Here is an 18,855-nt window from a genome sequence, read left to right as displayed (position 1 = left end):
GACTGTTCATTCAGCGCAGATTATGATAATCTGTAGGCCTAGAAGGCAGAAGAAGGAAAAGACTCACTCAGATGGAAGGGAATGGGAAAGTGAAGGAAAAGCCATTTATTGTATTGCACATAGGGTTTCTGATTGGGAGGTGGTCGTGGTGTGTTATACTATCATTAATCACTAAGAATTAGGATTTCATCTAAAACGTTTCATCTAAATATTTAATAAAAAGTAAAGTAAAATATTTATTTCTTGGCAATGTAAGGTTATGTAACTTGCAGTGAAATGTAAGCCAGTATTGGCACAAGAAGACAAATTGTAATGTAGAAGTAGTAAAAAAATAAATAAATTAAGTGACCTTAGTTTGGTGCTAAAATGATTAAGATATTAAATAGTTCTGATATTCTTGCAATAGTACGAGGCTTTGTATCATCTTATTCATTGATTTAATGGTACTTTATGCCATGTCAAATACTTGATCCTATGATTATTAGGTACTATTCATAGTTGAAATTTATTTACTTTGTCTCGCTTGTTCACAAATATTATTTGATCTTGCTTGAGCTTCATAGACTTAAAAGCTTTAGCACATGGGAAATAAAAATGGTGTTTTTCACTTGGATAATTACATAAAATCTCTTTATAACTGATTCTAAAACCCGATGCACAATAGTATTTACACAGGTGTTTGGAAAGTAAATAATAGTGGTGGGGATTGTTGTAGGGATTATGGTGTCATTAGCAGTTGTAGTTGATTTTTTTCACCCTAGAATAAGACGGCATAGACATAAGTGTATGGAATGAGAAAAAATGCACATGGTTTCTTGTCAACTCAGAATAAAAAATCCTTGCCTGTCTGTCGAGTTGTATTTTGTGAAACCACTCTTTCCTCACTCTCCTCTAGCTGTACCTCGTTTTTCTGTCTCAGGGCCTTTGTGTAGTCTCCCTTCACAGGGACTATTCTTTTTCCAGATTTCAGTGGTTCCCTTGAACACTTGCACTTTAGACCCTTACATTTGTTTTGCCCTCATCCTGGCAGGCTCTCCACCCAGATATTCATATGGTTTGTGTCTTCACTTTATTCTGGTCTCTCTCCTCAAATGTCATCTTCTAAGGGAAAATGTTCCTGTCTAAAATACTAGTACTCTTGCCTTCCCCAACCGTCCTTCTTGTGTCCTATCCCCTTAACGTGTTGTTTTTATTATAGCACTTAATCTCACAATACATTAAATTTTACATTTGTTTACTGTCTCCACCAAAGGGCAGGGATTTTTTTGCCTTGCTCACATTTGTGTCCTTAGCATCTAGAACTGTGATTGTCTGGGTCGGGGAGGTACTCAAATAAGTATTGATGAATGGATAGATACTTGCTTAATTAAGTTGTGATGTTCAGCTAAAACTAATATAATAATAAATGTCAGCTGTAATTCAAAAAAAAACACACACAGTTTCTTAAAAGTTGTAGAGAGAAGTGACTTTGGAGCTGGTATTTTGGAGATACTTGAATAGGGGGTTAGCTGCATGGGGTGATTAGTAGAGGGACAGATAAATATCCACACTGCAGGTCCAGATTCTGTGACCATGTGACATAGGCTGGGAAATCATAATTTCACATCCTTCTGGCCATGGTGGTTAGACATCTTGACCCAAACTGAGCTGGAGAGCAGAAAACCTGGCTCTATTCTGTGAGACCTTGCCATTCCTGCTTTCTGTCACTCTTCCTTAGATTCTGTGAGCTACTCCAGCCTGGACTCATTTTAGTAATTGCTGGTTTCCCCTTTGGATAGTTAAAGTTTTGTGTCTGTTCTTTGGCCCCCAAGAGTTCTGCCTAATACAGGTGGGCAGAGATGGGTCATGCGAATTAGTTCAGATTTTTCTATTATAAGATCTGAGCTGGTGTTAGTCTATGGTAAGGGTTGATGAGTATAGCCCTGTGTTTTCCTGTTTTTATTTTAGGTCTCTAAGGCAGAGTAGGAGATGGCGGGAGGGTTGGCGGGGGCGGGGGGAGGGGGGGGATATCTATATTTTGAAAACTCTTAGTTTATAGGAAAATTGAGTGTCTATAGATGTCCACACATTATCACCAGTGGCTAGAGAATTATTCATTCATTTGCTTATTCTGTAGATATTTAATGAGTGCTTATCCTGTGCTGGATGTTATCTTTACATGCAAAGGTTAATTACTTCATTTGTCAGTCATCTATTGAATGAAAACTCTATGCTGTGCTTTATGGGGGCAGAGATGGACAAGCCCTGGCCTCTGCCCTAAAGGAGTTGCTGTCTAGGAGGAGAGCAACAAGCAGATAGATGTGTGAAAAGCAGAAGCGTGTACTGTAGAGACACTAAGGAGGGAGTCACCAGCTGTAAGGTTAAGCTTCATAGACTTAAAAGGGACAGATAGAGGTTTCCAGGAAGGCCCTTAAGGAATGGAAAAGATGAATAGGTATTTGCCAGAGAGACGCATGAGGAGTGTAAAAGGAGAAGGGGACTCCAAAGAGCAGAGGTGTTGGAACTGCTGGGCCAATGGGAAGAGCTGCTTTGCAGAATGGCTGGAGCATCTAGCCTAAGGGGAGGAAGGCTTGGGTGAGGAATGGGACTGAATGAAGATGAGGCAAAGGGAGGTAGAACAGGCGAAGGGTTGAGACTCTATCTTGAAAGCAGTGAGGATTCACTGACAGGATTTCAGTGTAAGGGAACAGCAGAGCAGGTTTGTATTTAGCAGGATCCCTGGCATGACAGAGTGGAGTGTAGGCGGGAGGTATATAAGACGAGGCAGGAAGACCTTAGAGAGCAGACTCTGAAGCCTCATGTTCTTAGACACAGGTTATCTTTAGGGAAAGAAGAGGATCAAGAGACCTTACCTGGTCAGAGGCAGTAGATTCAGCCCCCAGAGGGCACTGGGCAGAGCAGACACATTCCTGATACATCTAGTATACACGGCATGTTCAACTTCCTAACAGTTTATTGTCTTCCCAACTCAACTGCCATATTTCATATTAAATGACAAACCTAGAAATCAGAAATGAGATGTTGGAAAACAGTTGGATGACCAGTATTGACCAGTATTTATTGTGGAACAACTTGGTCTTGTGAAATGATGTCTGGGAGAAATGGATCAAAATTGAGTAGACACACAGCAAATATTTCTGTGGTTAGTTATTTTATAAAACTTACTGGAGCCATAATCTTGTGTTCCCTCAGAACATACATTTGTTTTTTTCTAGTGTGAAGCATAAAGGTTTTTATTCATATTCCTTAAAAAAGCAGTTCAGAAAAATGTGTGTGCTGAGTACAAATCCATTTAATGTTTATTTGTAGTGGCTTTTATTGAGCCCTTGAATTTTACATTTTTGCATTAGGAAAACAATTTAAAAAATCACTATTCCCCTAGAAAATTACAACAAAGAAATGTCTTTCTAATAAGCTTGTTTAATATTAACTTTTGATTGGAACAAACACTCAACTTGGTTTTGAATCAGTGTCTACAAAATATTCATGTAGTAAAGACAGACAAGAAGGTGGAAACTAGTGTAAAAGACATATATCTAACTTGTGTCCCAAGGTGTTTGTATATATATTATTTTGTAAAGAATTGTCTACTTTTGGGTAAAAATGAAGCAATGTCTATCATGTTTGGAGCTGAGAATAATTGATCAATAAAATTTGGAACCTTAAAGTCATTTTTATGGTACAACAAACACTATATTTAGAAATAATGAGAAGTAAACACATTCACTAACTTGTGGAGGAGACATTTTACTAAAAACCACATAGTGGTAATAGTTCCATTTTACTTTTTTAGAAGCAGATTGGATCCACTGGGAATTGACATAATTTGAGAATTCAGTAAATGTATTCTTAGGGTAATTACTTCAAGGGTAAGCTTGTGAATTCTGAGAAAAGCTTAGTCAAGATGTTTGAATTAACAGAACTAATAGTAATGGTGATGGTTCTAGCTGAATAGTGGTTAGTACTAGCAACAGCAAGTAGCTCTTAGCACAGAGCCCGTTGTTTTTGCACAACACATATTTGCTGAATAAATAAGTAAAGGCATATTATGTGTACGTTTCATTTATTCTTAGTTCTTACAGTAGGCATGTAAAATAGGAACGGGTCCCCTCATTTTACAGATGAGGAATTTGAAGCACTAAAGGAATTAACTCCTTATTTCAAGGTCATATTGCTAGGAAGGATTAGGATTTGGATCCAGGCATGTCTGACTTCAAGCTCAGGGTGGCATCATTCATTACTGTGTTCTTTCTGCCTGATTTCTCACTTCCTCTTCCAGTCTTATATTAAAATCCTAGTAAGTAGCTCTGGCTACAGTGAGATGATACACAATATTAGTTTTGTGTTGTAGGTGGCTGGAAAGGAGAATTTCACTGGAACAGACAGCCACAAATGGTGTGGTGTTTGCTGGTGGTGTTGGTTGGAATCCCAGTATGTAGGTCAGATTTCCCAGGATTACTGCCTCAGCAGCATTTCCTGAGCAATACCACCCCCATCATCTGCAATCTAATGTGAATCAGGAACACGCTCCTGGGGAAACTGTAGAGTTTACACAGGGCAGTTTGAAAGCTGTGCAGGTTTAACAGTGGAAAAGGGGGGTAGGGGTGGATTAGAACAACAGTAGAAAGTAGGGTTGGCGGTCACTCAGAATTTCACTGAAAAATATGTGATTCTGAGAATGTGTTTTTTTTAAATATTGAAAAGAATTTTAATTGATCCATTGCAAAGACATTGAACAAGCAAATAATGTTAATAAAAATTTTAAAATAAAATATTTAAGACAAAACAGCAGTGCAGAAAATAAGATGTTTGCATAATTATGCACATTTTAACACTTCCACATTCTTTCGGGAACGCAAGCCTTTAAATTTTGGAAACATGTTAACTTACAGGCAAATAAAAGAATGTAATGAACATGTTCTACATAAAGTTATAACCTGGAAAACTACTGCCCTAGATTATTATTGCCAGATAGCAGTTAAATGTTTTTTAGAAACAACAATCTGAATAATTCTTTGCTTTTCAAAATATCCAAGAATTATACTAGAAGACTGATTTTTAGAGAGATTAAAACGTTTAGGTGTATCTACATAATGTCATGTTCTCTGGCCCATCAACCTAGATATATTTATTCACTAACCCTGGTTCTGATACTATACATTTTGTTAGATGTCTCAGAACAAGTAAGATGTATTTTAGATATGCAAAAATTTTAAAATGTAATAATATGAATCATCTAGTCCTAATTGGGCATCCATTTTGTTGATGATTTCAATTAACAGTAATAAGTATGCCAAAGATAAGTAGCACAATTAACATATTCATACATCAAAAATTAAATGACAGTAGTGCAATTACTAAATTTAATTTTAATTAAATCTGGTTAGAATTTCTTTTGAGTAAACATTTTTTAGAAAGATTAAAACATTAGGCTATAGAATTCTGTTCTACACGAAAATCTTATTCTTTATCATCTTACCCTATTACAAACTAGAAATTTAGAACACCTTCTGAATATATTCAACTGAGCTGTGACCTATAAGGTGAGAATTCTGTGTACAGAATTCAGGAATTAACTTTAAAAATTGGGCATCGAAATTATTTGTCTTTACATTTTCCTGTTTGCTTCTGAGTAAGCATGAGATAATCCTGGTTCAAAAGTGCTTAATAAAATGTAAGTGGTCACATTTCTGTGAAAAACATGTCAGTGTTCCTATGCAAGGGGCAAGTAATTTTCCAGTTATATCTGCAAAGTTTCATAATTAAGGATTCAGAGTGTTAGTTAGTATACATCATCCAAAGGTTTTTCCTTTCTTTGAATCTCCAGATAATTTTCAACAAATCTATTCATAAAGAATTAAACAGCCAGGTTGTGTGTGTGGGTGCGTTTTAGTATTTTTATTTTGACATTTGCTAAGTAGTTATTATATGATAAGAAACTGTCTTAACTCATTCATATAGTAACTATTCTATAGTTGAAATTGGCTTTAACTATTAAAATTGTATACAAGGAAATTAGAGGTGTTGTAGTACTTGGCTGCGAATAACTTGCCATCTGGTGTTGGGTCAGAAAATGCTATTTCATTAGTGCTGAGAAAATAGCCAAACATGAAGTGATTCCTGAGTGTTATCTACCAGTTGTCTTGCAATGCGCTTTCTTCTCTTAAATCTGAAGTCCCAGATTCTACTTATTCCACAGACTGCAGGTACTGGTACATTTGAACATCGCCAAGCCCTATGACATTCTTCAGAACTTGGAAGTTCTGGACTAGTTGGTTCAGACAGGACATGGAAGGCCTGTTGGATGGGCTCTGCAATTAAACATCCAACTAACTACTCTCTTTCCATCATATATAAAGAGAAATATTTTGGTTTTGTTTGGACATCTGGGAACAACTTGCTGAAAGCCCAGTTCATTATCAACAAGTTCTTGCACTTCTTCTACCTTTTTGATAGCATAACTTGGATCATGTGGAAGAACCAACACAATTTTCCCATCCCCAAACTCTGCTACTACACATTCTTTATTTTTTAAAATATATATTTTATTGATTTCAGAGAGAAAGGAAGAGGGAGGGAGAGAGAAACATCAGCGATAAGAGAGAATCATTGATCAGCCTTCTGCACGCCTCCTACTAGGGATCGAGCCCACAACCCGGACATGTGCCCTGACTGGGCATCGAACCATGACCTCCTGGTTCATAGGTCGATGCTCAACCACTGAGCCACGCCAGCTGGGCACGTTCTTTTTTCCAGCCTGTGCATTTGATTCCCTCCAGAAATCTGTGGTGATGCTGAACATGCTGCAGTTCATCTTCAGGGTTGGAAGCAGTACAGATCATGCCCCAAGGCTTACACATGGGAGCTCCAAAAGGTTTCTGACCTGCGTCAATGATGAGCTGTTTTATTGTTTCTTGATTTACATCTCTGGCATTAATACTTTTCTGTGTATTGGTCTGTTTCAAAAAGTTAGTAGGTGTGATGGATGCCACAGAAGACTGTTCTCCAACTAGAGTTCTTTTTGTATTGACTGAAGACACACTGAAAATGGGATAGACAGTGGACTCAGAAGAAACTGCCTTGTTTTCACTGTCAGAATCTTCTGAAGAAAAACACGTATTTTCTTCAGGTTTATGCTCCCTGGATGAAACTACTCCACTTGATGAATCCTTTATTAATTTCTCTTCATTTTTGCTTCTTATACCCAGCAGCTCAATGTTCAGTTCATTTTCTAGCAACAAACACTTTGAACTTGCCTTGTCTCAAAACTTTTTCTTTCATTGACAGTCTCTCCATCAGAATCTTTAATCACTTCTGATTTATTCTCTTGAGTGAGTCCCAGTAATGGCTTATTTTCCAGAGACAATTTTCTAAGAGAGGGTTTTTTTCCTAACAAAAAAATGCTGCTCCACCCTGCAGTGTTACTTGTGGTTTGACTTTTTGGCTTAGAACTCAAGGAGCATTTAAATTATTTTCAGCTGAGTAACAACTATTTTCTTCCTCTGCAGTTGGTTTGCAGGCCACTTGATTTTGCTTGGAATTTTTAGAATTCTTTGATACAGGCTTGCTGCACTTATCAACTTGATTGACATTTAGCAGTTAAACTCTTCTGTGGTTTTTTCTTCATCTTCTTGGAGCAGATTGGTTTTTCCTGCATTTTTTTCTGTCACATGGGGAAAAGAGGTATCTTCATTATTAGTTTTTAGACAAATGGGTCTACTCTACTTATCATCTTTCTCTCTAATGGATTGAGGGTAACACTTATTTTTGTTATAAAAGGATATAGTAGACACACAAAATTTAAAAGGTGGACCTTGATTTGCAGATGCTAATCCATCTTTTGTAGTTGTTTTGAGCAGACTTGAAATGACCTTGTTGAGAGCAATGCACATTTTCTTTTCATCATTACTTTGGCAAGTGTGTTTTTTATTAGGTGATGAAAATATATTTTCAGTAAAGTCCAAAATTAATTTCTTTGATGGAATCAGATAATAGGTTGTCACAGTTCAAAGAATGCTACTTCCTTTTCCTTGGAGTAAAAGCTGACATCTTCTTAATTGAACCCCTGCACGTCGGAGCCTGTGAGCTCTCCTCAGCCAAGCTAGTTGCTCCGCCCCTGAGAATGTTTTTGTATTTGTTGAGCAAGTGACACCTGTTGCTCCTCCAGAGGAGGAGTCCCACTCTGTAGCATGGCGTAGGCCAGGGGTCCTCAAACTACGGCCTGCGGGCCACACGCAAATACAAATATTGTATTTGTTCCCGTTTTGTTTTTTTACTTCAAAAGAAGATATGTGCAATGTGCATAGGAATTTGTTCATAGTTTTTTTAAAAACTATAGTCCGGCCCTCCAACGGTCTGAGGGACAGTGAACTGGCCCCCTGTTTAAAAAGTTTGAGGACCCCTGGCGTAGGCAGTGATGGCGAACCTATGACACGCGTGTCAGAGGTGACACGCGAACTCATTTTTTTGTTGATTTTTCTTTGTTAAATGGCATTTAAATATATAAAATAAATATCAAAAATATAAATCTTTGTTTTACTATGGTTGCAAACATCAAAAAATTTCTATATGTGACACGGCACCAGAGTTAAGTTAGGGTTTTCAAAATGCTGACACGCCGAGCTCAAAAGGTTTGCTATCACTGGCCTAGGGCATGACAATGCCGACCACCATGGTGTGGATTGTAGGTGTCCAAGTCACCAGGAAAGGCATGACTCACACACAGACACGAAATGGAACAGCACTTTCCTCACATAGAGAAGAGGCAGAACAAGGTCAACTTCAGTGGAGAACGTGGGTTCCCTGTGGCCAGACGATGCCACAGGGGGATGGTCTGCAGGCGCCCTCTGTGCTGCAGGTGAAGGACCCCATTCCCTCCCTGCCCAGAACAGAGAGAGCAGTGGGCTTGGCCAGGTGCCACATGACACAGAGGCTTAAGTAGAACAACAAAGGTCAAACCTAGAACATGTAAAGATATTCCCAACAAAGAGATATGACCAGTACAGGGTATAAGAGCGCTTTACCTCTTTGTAAGAAAATCTGGGCCCCAACCCTTTTCTAATGCCGCACATGACTGCCTCTCCCAATACTTGTACTGAGCGGCCAGATTATTATGACCACCCCATCAGTACTTTGTTGGGCCACCTTTTGCCTTCAATACTGTGGCGATTCTTCTTGGCATTGACTCCACGAGATGTTGAAAGGTGATGTGAGGAATCTGACACCATGCCTGATGAATAGCACTGTCCAGTTCTGTGAGATTTGATGGTTGTGGAACCAGCTGCCTGATGGCTCTTTTAACTTCGTCCCACAAATGCTCAATTGGATTGAGATCTGGTGATTGTGGGGACCACCTAAGCAAGGTAAAGTCTCCCTCATGTTCTTGAAACCACTCCTGCACAATACAAGCACCATGGCATAGCGCATTGTCTTGTTGGAAGAAGCCATCTCCATTGGGATACGCCATCAACATGATAGGATGAACTTGATCAGCAACGATACTTAGGTATGTTTTGCTATTCAGACGTTCCACACGAATTAAAGGGCCCAAATCATGCCAGGAAAACATGCCCCAAACCATAACACTGCCCCCACCAGCTTGAAGGGTTGTACTCATGCATGTGGGGTGCATGCTTTCATGCTATTTCCACCAAATTCTCACTCTGCTATCTTCATGATGCAACTGGAAACATGATTCATCGGACCACATGACTTTTTTCCAATGCTTGACTGTCCAATCCTTGTGTTCCTGTGTGAATTGGAGACATGTTATCTTAGTAACTGCAGACAGCAAAGGTGTTTGAACAGTCCTTCAACTTCCATATCCCATACGATGCAGTGTACGGCTAATTTGCCTACAAACGTCAGGTGGTCATAATAATCTGGCCACTCAGTGTGTATATATATAAAATCTCCCTCGTTCAAAGGCTGTTAAATCGCGTTGTTTACCCATATCTTCAGAAGAAAATCACTTCTACTGTCATGGTAAACAACCTGCTTCCCTATTTATAATGGTCTGGCCCTCTAGCAACTTTAGTGCGAAATTATAGCTAATTTGCCTACAAACGTCAGGTGGTCATAATAATATGGCCACTCAGTGTATGTTGTACCAGAAATATCTCAGGTTAGGAGTTTGGCTCTATTTTAGGAAATATTTTTAATTGTTGGTATTAGTCTGACAATTGGAGTATGTTTGCTTGTGTTTTTAAGTGTACATGTGGTACTTATAAAGTGGTAGATTATTTACACTTAGTGTTGTCTATGAATCCTTACAGGATTTTCTCATGTTTTACCAGCTTCCTAAGCTATAGCACAGGGATCTCATTCCTTTGCTAAGTGATCTGGAATTGTGTGAATATAGTTAATGGGGACTGTTGGCTCTTTTCTTCAAAGCTAACTATGGAGAGGAAAGAGGAAAGCATGGACCAGAGGAAACAACCGAAGTAACTGTGAAGAACCCCAGGGGTGACCAAGGTGGTTGAGAGGTGGTGTAGGTGTGTGGGTAGTCTAGCCTATGGCATGGGGTTGCCTGAGGAATCAGATCATACATTAGTTTAAGTTTCTTTCCTTTTAAGTTTTGTGTTGACCTGATTTTCTCCAGTTGCCTTGAAATGATAATTGCTGCCCCTCTGTTACAGAAATTGATGTCAATAGGGTGCATTTAGGGCGGCGTGACAGCCCTGCTGGGGTGTGAGCTGAGAACTGGCACATGTTAACCAGCAGACCAGGCTTTTTTCTCCCAGGGCTCGCAGATCATACTTCACAGAAATGCTTTCCCCCACTGCTGCCGCTTTAAGAGATTAAGGGCTAAAAGGAGTTGCCAGGTGGCACACAGCAAAAGAAGTGGTCAAGAGTGGTTATTTGGCGCCCTGGCTCATCCCCTCCATCTTTCTCAAATATATCAGTAGGGATAATAGTAGGACTTGGGTTTTGGCCATTTTTCACACAGGTTTCCAGATCTGTTAGCTCATATCCTTTGGTGAATATGGTCACCTAGGCCGAAATAATTGAATGCATGAAGAGTACAACCACTATTGAAAGCATAAAGGGATAAACTGAATAGTATATACCTCATGAAGCAGAGTTGTGAGAATAGAGGGATCAGTAATTTAAAATAAACATAATTATATATATTCTGTGACACAGGAGGATAGAAGTAGTATTAAGAAGGAAGAAGAAGTGAAAAAGAACAAAACGGAAATATTAGATAGACAAATGTAGCTGAAGTAAAGAACTGAATAAATCAGATAAATAGGATGGATACAAGAGAAAAATAAATTAATGAACTTGAAGATCATGTAGAATTCTGAAGGCAGAGGAAAGCAGAGATAAAAAATATCAAGAAGGCTAAGAGAGATGATGGAGAGAGAGATTAGTGCTGACATTAGAATAGTAGGATTCCTAGAAGGGAGAAAAGAAATTGGAGGAGAGAAAAATATTGAAAGAAATAATGATGATAAATTACTTAAAATTAAGAAAGAGCAAAGACTACAGATCGAAAGGGCTAATAGACTACCAAGGAGGAAAGATACGAAAACCTACATCTTGGTAGGCTAGTGAAACTGAAGAATATCATAGCCAAAGAAATCTAAAAAGTTTTGGAACACAAGAATAGATTATCCATAAATGAACATAAATCAGACTAAGTTATCTTTTCAGCCCTGAGGTTCTCAGTTATTCTGCATATTCTTAAGGTTAGGGAAATCATCTGTATAATATATAATTCAAACCTTGTCAAATAAATTTATTAAATCACATTGTATTTACTAAAGTATTTCTCCATGGAATAAGGAACATACTTGCTTTTATAAACGTCCTGCTTGAAAAAAATTTAGAGTGGCTGATCACAATACATAATTTTATGATTTTACATAAATAATTGGGAAAAGTTGTTATCGTTTTTATTAAAGGGATACATCTCTCCTTATTTTCTTATTTTATTTTTTTAGTTCTACTTGACCTCATATTGGGGCATATACTTTTTAGAAATGTGTTTTTGTAGCCATAGATGTAAAATGGATAATTTTCTACTTCTAATAATTATATATGACACAAGTGATTTTCAGTTGCTCTTCTTCATGCTCCTGGATTTTCAGTTATTTAAATAGCATGATAACACTGCTTATGTACCAGAAAAGAAACCATATTCATCTTTCGTTCAGAAATTCTCTGTCCAGTAAAAATATGTTACACACATAATTTAAAAATGTCTATATCCACATTTAAAATGTTTTATAAGGATGAAATTAATTTTACTGTATTTTATTTACCCAATACACACTAAATAGTATGTCAAACATGTAATCAGTATACATAATTTTAAATGAGATATTTTACATTCCTTTCTGCATACAAAGTCTCTGAAATTTGGTGTGTATTTTCCAGCACATCTCCATTTGGACTAGCCAAGTTCCAAGAACTCAGTACCACAAGCGGCTAGTAGCCAACGCACTGTGAGTGCACCCCTAAAGCAAATAAATGATGGTTCAGTATTCTGAGAAGTGTTGGGTGGCTAAAGAGTTTCTTGTAAGAAGGGATCTTGAATTCAGGGACCTTAGGAATGAGTGGTCCTGTAGCAACTGATACTTCTATCCATTAGTTGTAGCTAATCATGAAGAGAGTGTAAGACATTATTTGATTGCTATCGTTTTCAGGGTAGAACTAATGTTAAACATGTAAATCTACAGAATGTTCTGAGATTGGCTGATTTTATAGTTTTATTTCTTCAGTTCATATTGTTCTTCCTGGATTTTTAAAAGGCAGTTCAGACTTAACCCAGACAAAACTGAATTTCTGATCTTTCCTTCCAGATCTGCTTCTGCCCACATTAGTGAGTGGCAGCTCTGTTCTTTCCCACCACAGGGCCAAAAATTCTTTCTTTGACTGCCAGCTAGCACGGGAAAAGTCACAGGCTGCTGTTGCAAATGTCCAGTTCCCTTAAGTCCTTAGTTGCCCATACTTTTGCTGTGATGTATCTTTAATGAAAAAAGTCTGCTGAGTACTTTTAAGTAATGTTAATGTCACTTTAAAAAAAATTCAGTAGAGATTTAGGCCAAACCTGTGTGTTTTTCAGTACTTGACTTTAAAATTCTGTCAACTGTCTGATAGTTCACATGCCAACACTGTTGAAGCATCTTGGTAGGACTGATTTTACTGGTAGTTCCTGCTGGCATTCATTTACATCTGATTGAAAGGAGCAAACTGAGGGGCGAGTATAAGGCAGGCAGAAGGGCAGAGCAGGAAAAACCAAGCTTTGCACTTGGTGTACTGTGCTTTGGGACATCCAATGGTCATGTGAGCAAACGTTTTATTAGAGAAAGCAAACTTTATGATACAGATCTCTCTCTCTTCCCAATTTTATAACTGTTGACAATTCTTTAGTTGCAACAAAATTTTTATTTAAAGATTGGTTGCTTCAAAATAATACTGATTTAGGCCTTTCTGTGTGCAGTGAGATCTTTTGGAACTCACACTGCCTAACTAATAGAAAAGGGTTTTTGTTCCTTTTCCCTTTTTCCTAAAATAGGGAAATGTCAGATATAAAGGATGGCTATTACTCAGACTTGTCCTTTGCTTGTCTGGTTATCCATCAAACACTACCAACTCGATTGTGCCAGAAAGGAAGAAATAATGTCATTAGAAAGCAATCAGTCACATGTGTATCAAGGTCTTTTAAAAGGCTCAACTAACTGTTCTGATATCAAAGGATGTTTTACAAATATGATTTGCTAAAATGGTTACTCTTTTAAAAAAAAAATTATTTTTTACAGAGAGGAAGGGAGAGGGATAGAGAGTTAGAAACATCAATGAGAGAGAAACATCGATCAGCTGCTTCCTGAACACCTCCTACTGGGGATGTGCCCGCAACCAAGGTACATGCCCTTGACCGGAATCGAACCTGGGACCTCTTGGTCCGCAGGCCGACACTCTATCCACTGAGCCAAACCAGTTAGGGCTAAAATGGTTACTCTTAGGAACTGTCTTTGACAGGCTTGCTTTACCCCCCTCTCTCTTTTAAAAAATATATGTTTTTATTGATTTCAGAGAGAGGAAGGAAGAGGGAGAGAGAGACAGACAGAAGACAGACAGACATAATGATGAGAATCATTGATCGGCTGCCTTCTGCAGGCCCCACACTGGGGTTGGAGCCTGCAACCCTGGCATGTGCCATAACTAGGAATTGAATGGTGATCTCCTGGTTCATAGGTCAGTGGTCAACCACACCAGCTGGCCCCTCTCTTGATTTCATACCTTAGTACTTTGAGCCAGATGGGCTAGGTGCACTTAGTATTATGTCACAGTGGTGCAGCTTGCAGGAAAGTGTCAGCTAGGGTCCATCCCCTCACTAAAGTGGCAGCTCCTAATTTCAGGCAGTCAAAACAATAGGCAATTGATATTATAATAATAATCATAGCCACATTATTTTCTAAAAATCTTCCCAGCTAAGCAAGGAAGGATTCTTTCAGACCACTATCGCTTCTTTACCATAGAATTTAGTTATTGTCTACATTACAGGCATGTCAAACTTGCGACCGGCGGGCCACGTGTTTGACATGCTTGGCAACTTTAAAAATAATAGAAAAGGCCATAACCTGAAAGGATATAAGGAATAAGAAAAGTATCGATTTTTCTCAGGAAAATAGAACTTTGCATGCAATTTTAACTTCTAAGGTCATCTAAATGAACAATGAACAGATTTATTCCTTTATGTTAATAAATTCAGAAACTTGAGTCTGTGTTCTTAAGAGGATTGTGCGTTATTTGAAACCTCCATGAGTTTATTATGATTGCCATGGGGTGGGAAGTGAGGAGAGGTGGAGGAGGGTTTAGGGAGGATAAATGGTGATGGGAGGAGACGACTTGGGGTGGTGAACACACAATGCAGTGTACAGATGGTATGTTGTGGAATAGTGCATCTGAAACCTGTATAATTTTGTTCACCAGTGTCACCCCAATAAATTCAATAAAAATAAGAGAAATGTCCATAAGTTTGGAAATGAGAAGACAGCAGGGATCCAGGGAACTCCTTATGCTAATTTCTAATTTGGGAGGAAAAAAAGGCAAGAAAGAAAAGAAGAGGCTTTGTGGGAACCCTGCTGTGTTTGTTGAAATATTTAAAAATACATTAATTTTATTTTTCTTCATATTTCTTTAGTTGTCTTAAATGAGTTTTATCTCTCAATTTATGATGCAGTAAAACCTTTTGGAAAAATGCATCTTATCTGATGTTAGAATGTGCAATGAAAAGTCCAGTGTTGTTTAAATGTTCCTGTCACAGCAAAGATATTTTACTTCTCTGTTTCCTTTTCATAATGAACGGTTGTTAATGAATGGTTGGGTTTTATGTCCTAGTAATGGAAATTATTTATTTTTGTCAGTTCTGATTTGTTTTAAATACATTCAGATGTTTTATAATTAATCACAAGACTCTACTTTGAGCAGGCAGAACAAGCTTCTCTGCGTGTAACTGAAAGTTGGTCAAATATTTTAGGAAGCTTCTTTTAGAAGCTTAAATATAAAAATTCTTTAGTGGAGGAACAAAGTTATATAATAGTCTATATTTTTAAAGGAAAACTGTAGGACTACTTCATGAACAGAGAAGATTGCTTAAATTTCAACTAAACTTAATTGAACCTAAAAATAGTATACTGTCTGATTATTTCAGGTTAGAGACATAGACTGTGAAATGTGGAGGCACGTTGAGCCATTTTACACTTAACTAAAAGCATATTCTACATCTACAAAGGGTCTCTGCCAAGGAAGAAATCAAGGTGCTCGGAGACAGCAGGGAAAATTAAGTCACAGAGGCAAGGAAAGGCAGGAAGCAAATGAATACTTTCTGCAGCATCTGTTAGCATAACCATTAGAGGTATGTTGTTAGCCATCTGGGGCCGCCTTCCTTGAATGATAAATCTGGATCAGTGGTTTGAAGTTCAGTGGCTGCATTTCCCTGTGGAGGGAAATGGAAGTCTCTATATGTCCTTGTTGATCAGTTGTTTCTGATCACCAAGGGCCCTCCGGTTCTGCAAGGGCATCCCCAAGGACAGCTTGTTTTGTCACACAGCAGATCACTGTCACTGACGCTTTAGTAAGAATCCTATTCACTCTTCACTCCGCTCCCCATTGCTCTACACTTCCAAGTCCCAATCAAGGGAAAAAGAGTTCTTGTAAAAAAAAAATGAAAGTATGAACTCATCCACACAGATCTTTTGTGTCTCTTCACTTTGGTAATTAAATATAATTGTGGATTCTTGGATGCGAATTTCAGCTTATTTAATAAACAGATTTTAAGTGTGTAAGTGTAGTGTAGAATAGATTATATTGAATTTAGTTTCCAGCATTGGAAGTGGTACACCAGTTAGTAATATTTAGAAAGGAGATAAGATCGCCAGTGTAATGAGAGGTTTATGTCTGACATTTATAATAGGAAATAGACTCAGCAGGAAGTTGAAGACTTTTGGATGATGCTACTTAAAGAAGATAAATAACCTGCACTGCGAAAGCCACTAGTCTGCCTGGGCAGTCCTTTAAACATTTCCTGGAAGCCTATCGATACAGGTGGCAACTCCCGTGCACATAGTGGAATTTATGTGCATATTTAGGAAGCTTTATGAGAAACTTCCACATAATAAGATTTTGTTCAAGATTCATGCTTACAACAAACAGTGAAAGAACAGTTGGGTTCTGGAAAACCCAGATAAGAGTATTTCTTACATTAAATAGGAAATTGACAAATGTAAACTTAGGTAAATATGATACAGGTGTTTTGGAAGACAAACATGATAAGTGAAAATACAATAATGAATAAGGAACGCTAGAACTTCAGTTATTGCCTCACAAATTTATTAAGTGAGTGAAACATCCAGGAAAGTAAATGAGTTTTAGAGTCTTCGCATATGAAGATTATGACTGAAACAAATGGCAGTTGTAGTCTGTCTGCAATTGTGAGGGTCACAGGACATGACCCGTGAAATCTGGCAAGACTCAGAACCATCTCAACCAGCTCCCCAACACCCAATGTATATAGAGACTTCAGGGAAACTTTAAGGAGTAAAGATGTGCTAACATGTTTTCTAAAGCTATCATATGGCCAAAATATATGGGACTAGGTGTACTAGGATGTAATAAAGTACATATAGGACAATAATGGCAATGGTAAAATAATTAAACATCTTGTTAGTAAGACCAAGAAGAACATATTGTAGAATGAAATGCACATTTTGGATACATTTTAAACATAAATTCCTGAGGCTAAAAGAACTAGGTGCTTAGGGCAAAAAAGGTTACCTATTCACTCTATGTGGGTGTTCCAGATAGATTTGGCTGAATGAACAGTGTGCGAAGCCCTGGGGGCTCAGAGATAATATCACTTTTAGGGATATTGTGAGGATTAGTCCATATAGAACTCCCAGTAGAATACCCTGCATGTAGTAAAAAGATGAGGGATGCCAGCTGTGTTGCTGCTGCTCTTATTTCTACTCCACAAGAGCAATCCTTTAAGAGGACACACAAATCATTGACAATTTAATCTCTTGGGTGCCAATATGAAAGACAAAACATATTGCATTATACTTGCCAGATCTTTGCTTTGCTTATGGGATGTCTAATTGTAAAATTACTTGCTGTAGTGGCTTAAGAATTTTGAACCAAAATTAGCAGGCATTCTAGAGGTAAAATGATTTTATAGGTGTTTTACTCTAAGGGAGAAAATTCAGCGATCCATGTGTATTTATTATGCACATCTTTTAGTATCTTTTTTCTTGCTCAAGCAATTGTTTTACGTTTCTAAATGATACAGAGCGTCAGTAAGGTGCTTAGGTTAGCCTTTGAATAACAAGCTTCTTTTCACACCATCGGTTTCATGATCAAAAATCAGCACTGGGATGTCTGCTTGCACTATTCCCAGGTTTACTCTCCCAGTTCTTCATATCATCTAGCCCCCTGAACTGGAAATATCTTGTTAAGTCTGCACTGTTTAATATTCTTTGGAAATTAAACTACTTGGGCATGTTTAGAGCTCAAATGGAATCTATGTGTTTTGCTTGACAAGGTCGTTGGTTGGCTTTTAGAGCCCACATATTGAAAATTGTGTTTGTGGCCAGCTGATAGAGAAATGCCCATGTACTGGAGCATCGTGCGGATGAAACCACCACTGTCGTGAAGATCAGTGAGATAATGTGTGTCAGAGCCCTGTGAACACTGGGAAATGCTTTGGGCATCTGAGCAGGAGCCTGTTAGGATTAGTGGCCAACCGCGTCCCAGTCAGCCTCCAGAGAACATGAAACCGGGAAGCAACTTTGGTTCCAGGAGCAAGATGGAAGATAATGTGGAGCCTCACAGTTTGGGATTTGTAATTGGGATCCGTTGCTCTTATAAGAAAATGTAGTTCAAAAGACACAGGATTTTCCGTCGTTAAAATCAATGAAATTAAAAGAGCAGCTGCTTGTAAAAGTTAATTTTACTTGACATCTGTCCTGGTCCCAGTAATAAAAGTGATAGTTCTGTAGAGCAACCTGTTCTCTCTATAGCTGTATCTTTTTTTTACGTGTGGTCTCTGTTTAATTTGTTGCCTTTTGATTTCACAAATTATTTTTTGGACCTATAAATTGTGTGTCTCTTAGAATATATGCATAAGTATAATCTGTGCATCTTCAACTCAGTAGAAAAGGGTTGGTATTCTAGATTTTGAGTTGGTATCTTAGTGATTTTATAAGGTGCAGTAGGAGCTATCTCAACCTTTTTTTACTCCTATTTAGAAAAGTTTATTGAATGTTATTTCTGCATCATACTTATTGAAAGAAAAAACAATTTTCCCTGAAGGCATCCTGTCATTTTTTATGATCTATATACCCTAAT

General features: G+C 38.0%; 1 protein-coding gene and 1 pseudogene across 2 annotated transcripts in view; one reads left to right on the top strand and one right to left on the bottom strand.

Moving 5' to 3' along the window:
• PRIM2 (DNA primase subunit 2) overlaps positions 1 to 18,855 on the top strand; it is a 282,668-nt gene that overhangs the window by 134,426 nt on the left and 129,387 nt on the right. The gene's annotated exons all lie outside the window — the stretch shown is intronic.
• LOC139013168 (N-acetyltransferase ESCO2-like) lies at positions 5,988 to 8,049 on the bottom strand (annotated as a pseudogene).

This window comes from Myotis yumanensis, unplaced genomic scaffold, assembly GCF_028538775.1.
Source record: "Myotis yumanensis isolate MYYU_CA2020_CCGP unplaced genomic scaffold, mMyoYum1.0.hap1 SCAF_6, whole genome shotgun sequence".
NCBI classification, from domain to species: domain Eukaryota; kingdom Metazoa; phylum Chordata; class Mammalia; order Chiroptera; family Vespertilionidae; genus Myotis; species Myotis yumanensis.
Note: the sequence above shows the minus strand (reverse complement) of the source record. Positions and strands in the feature narration are given on the sequence as shown.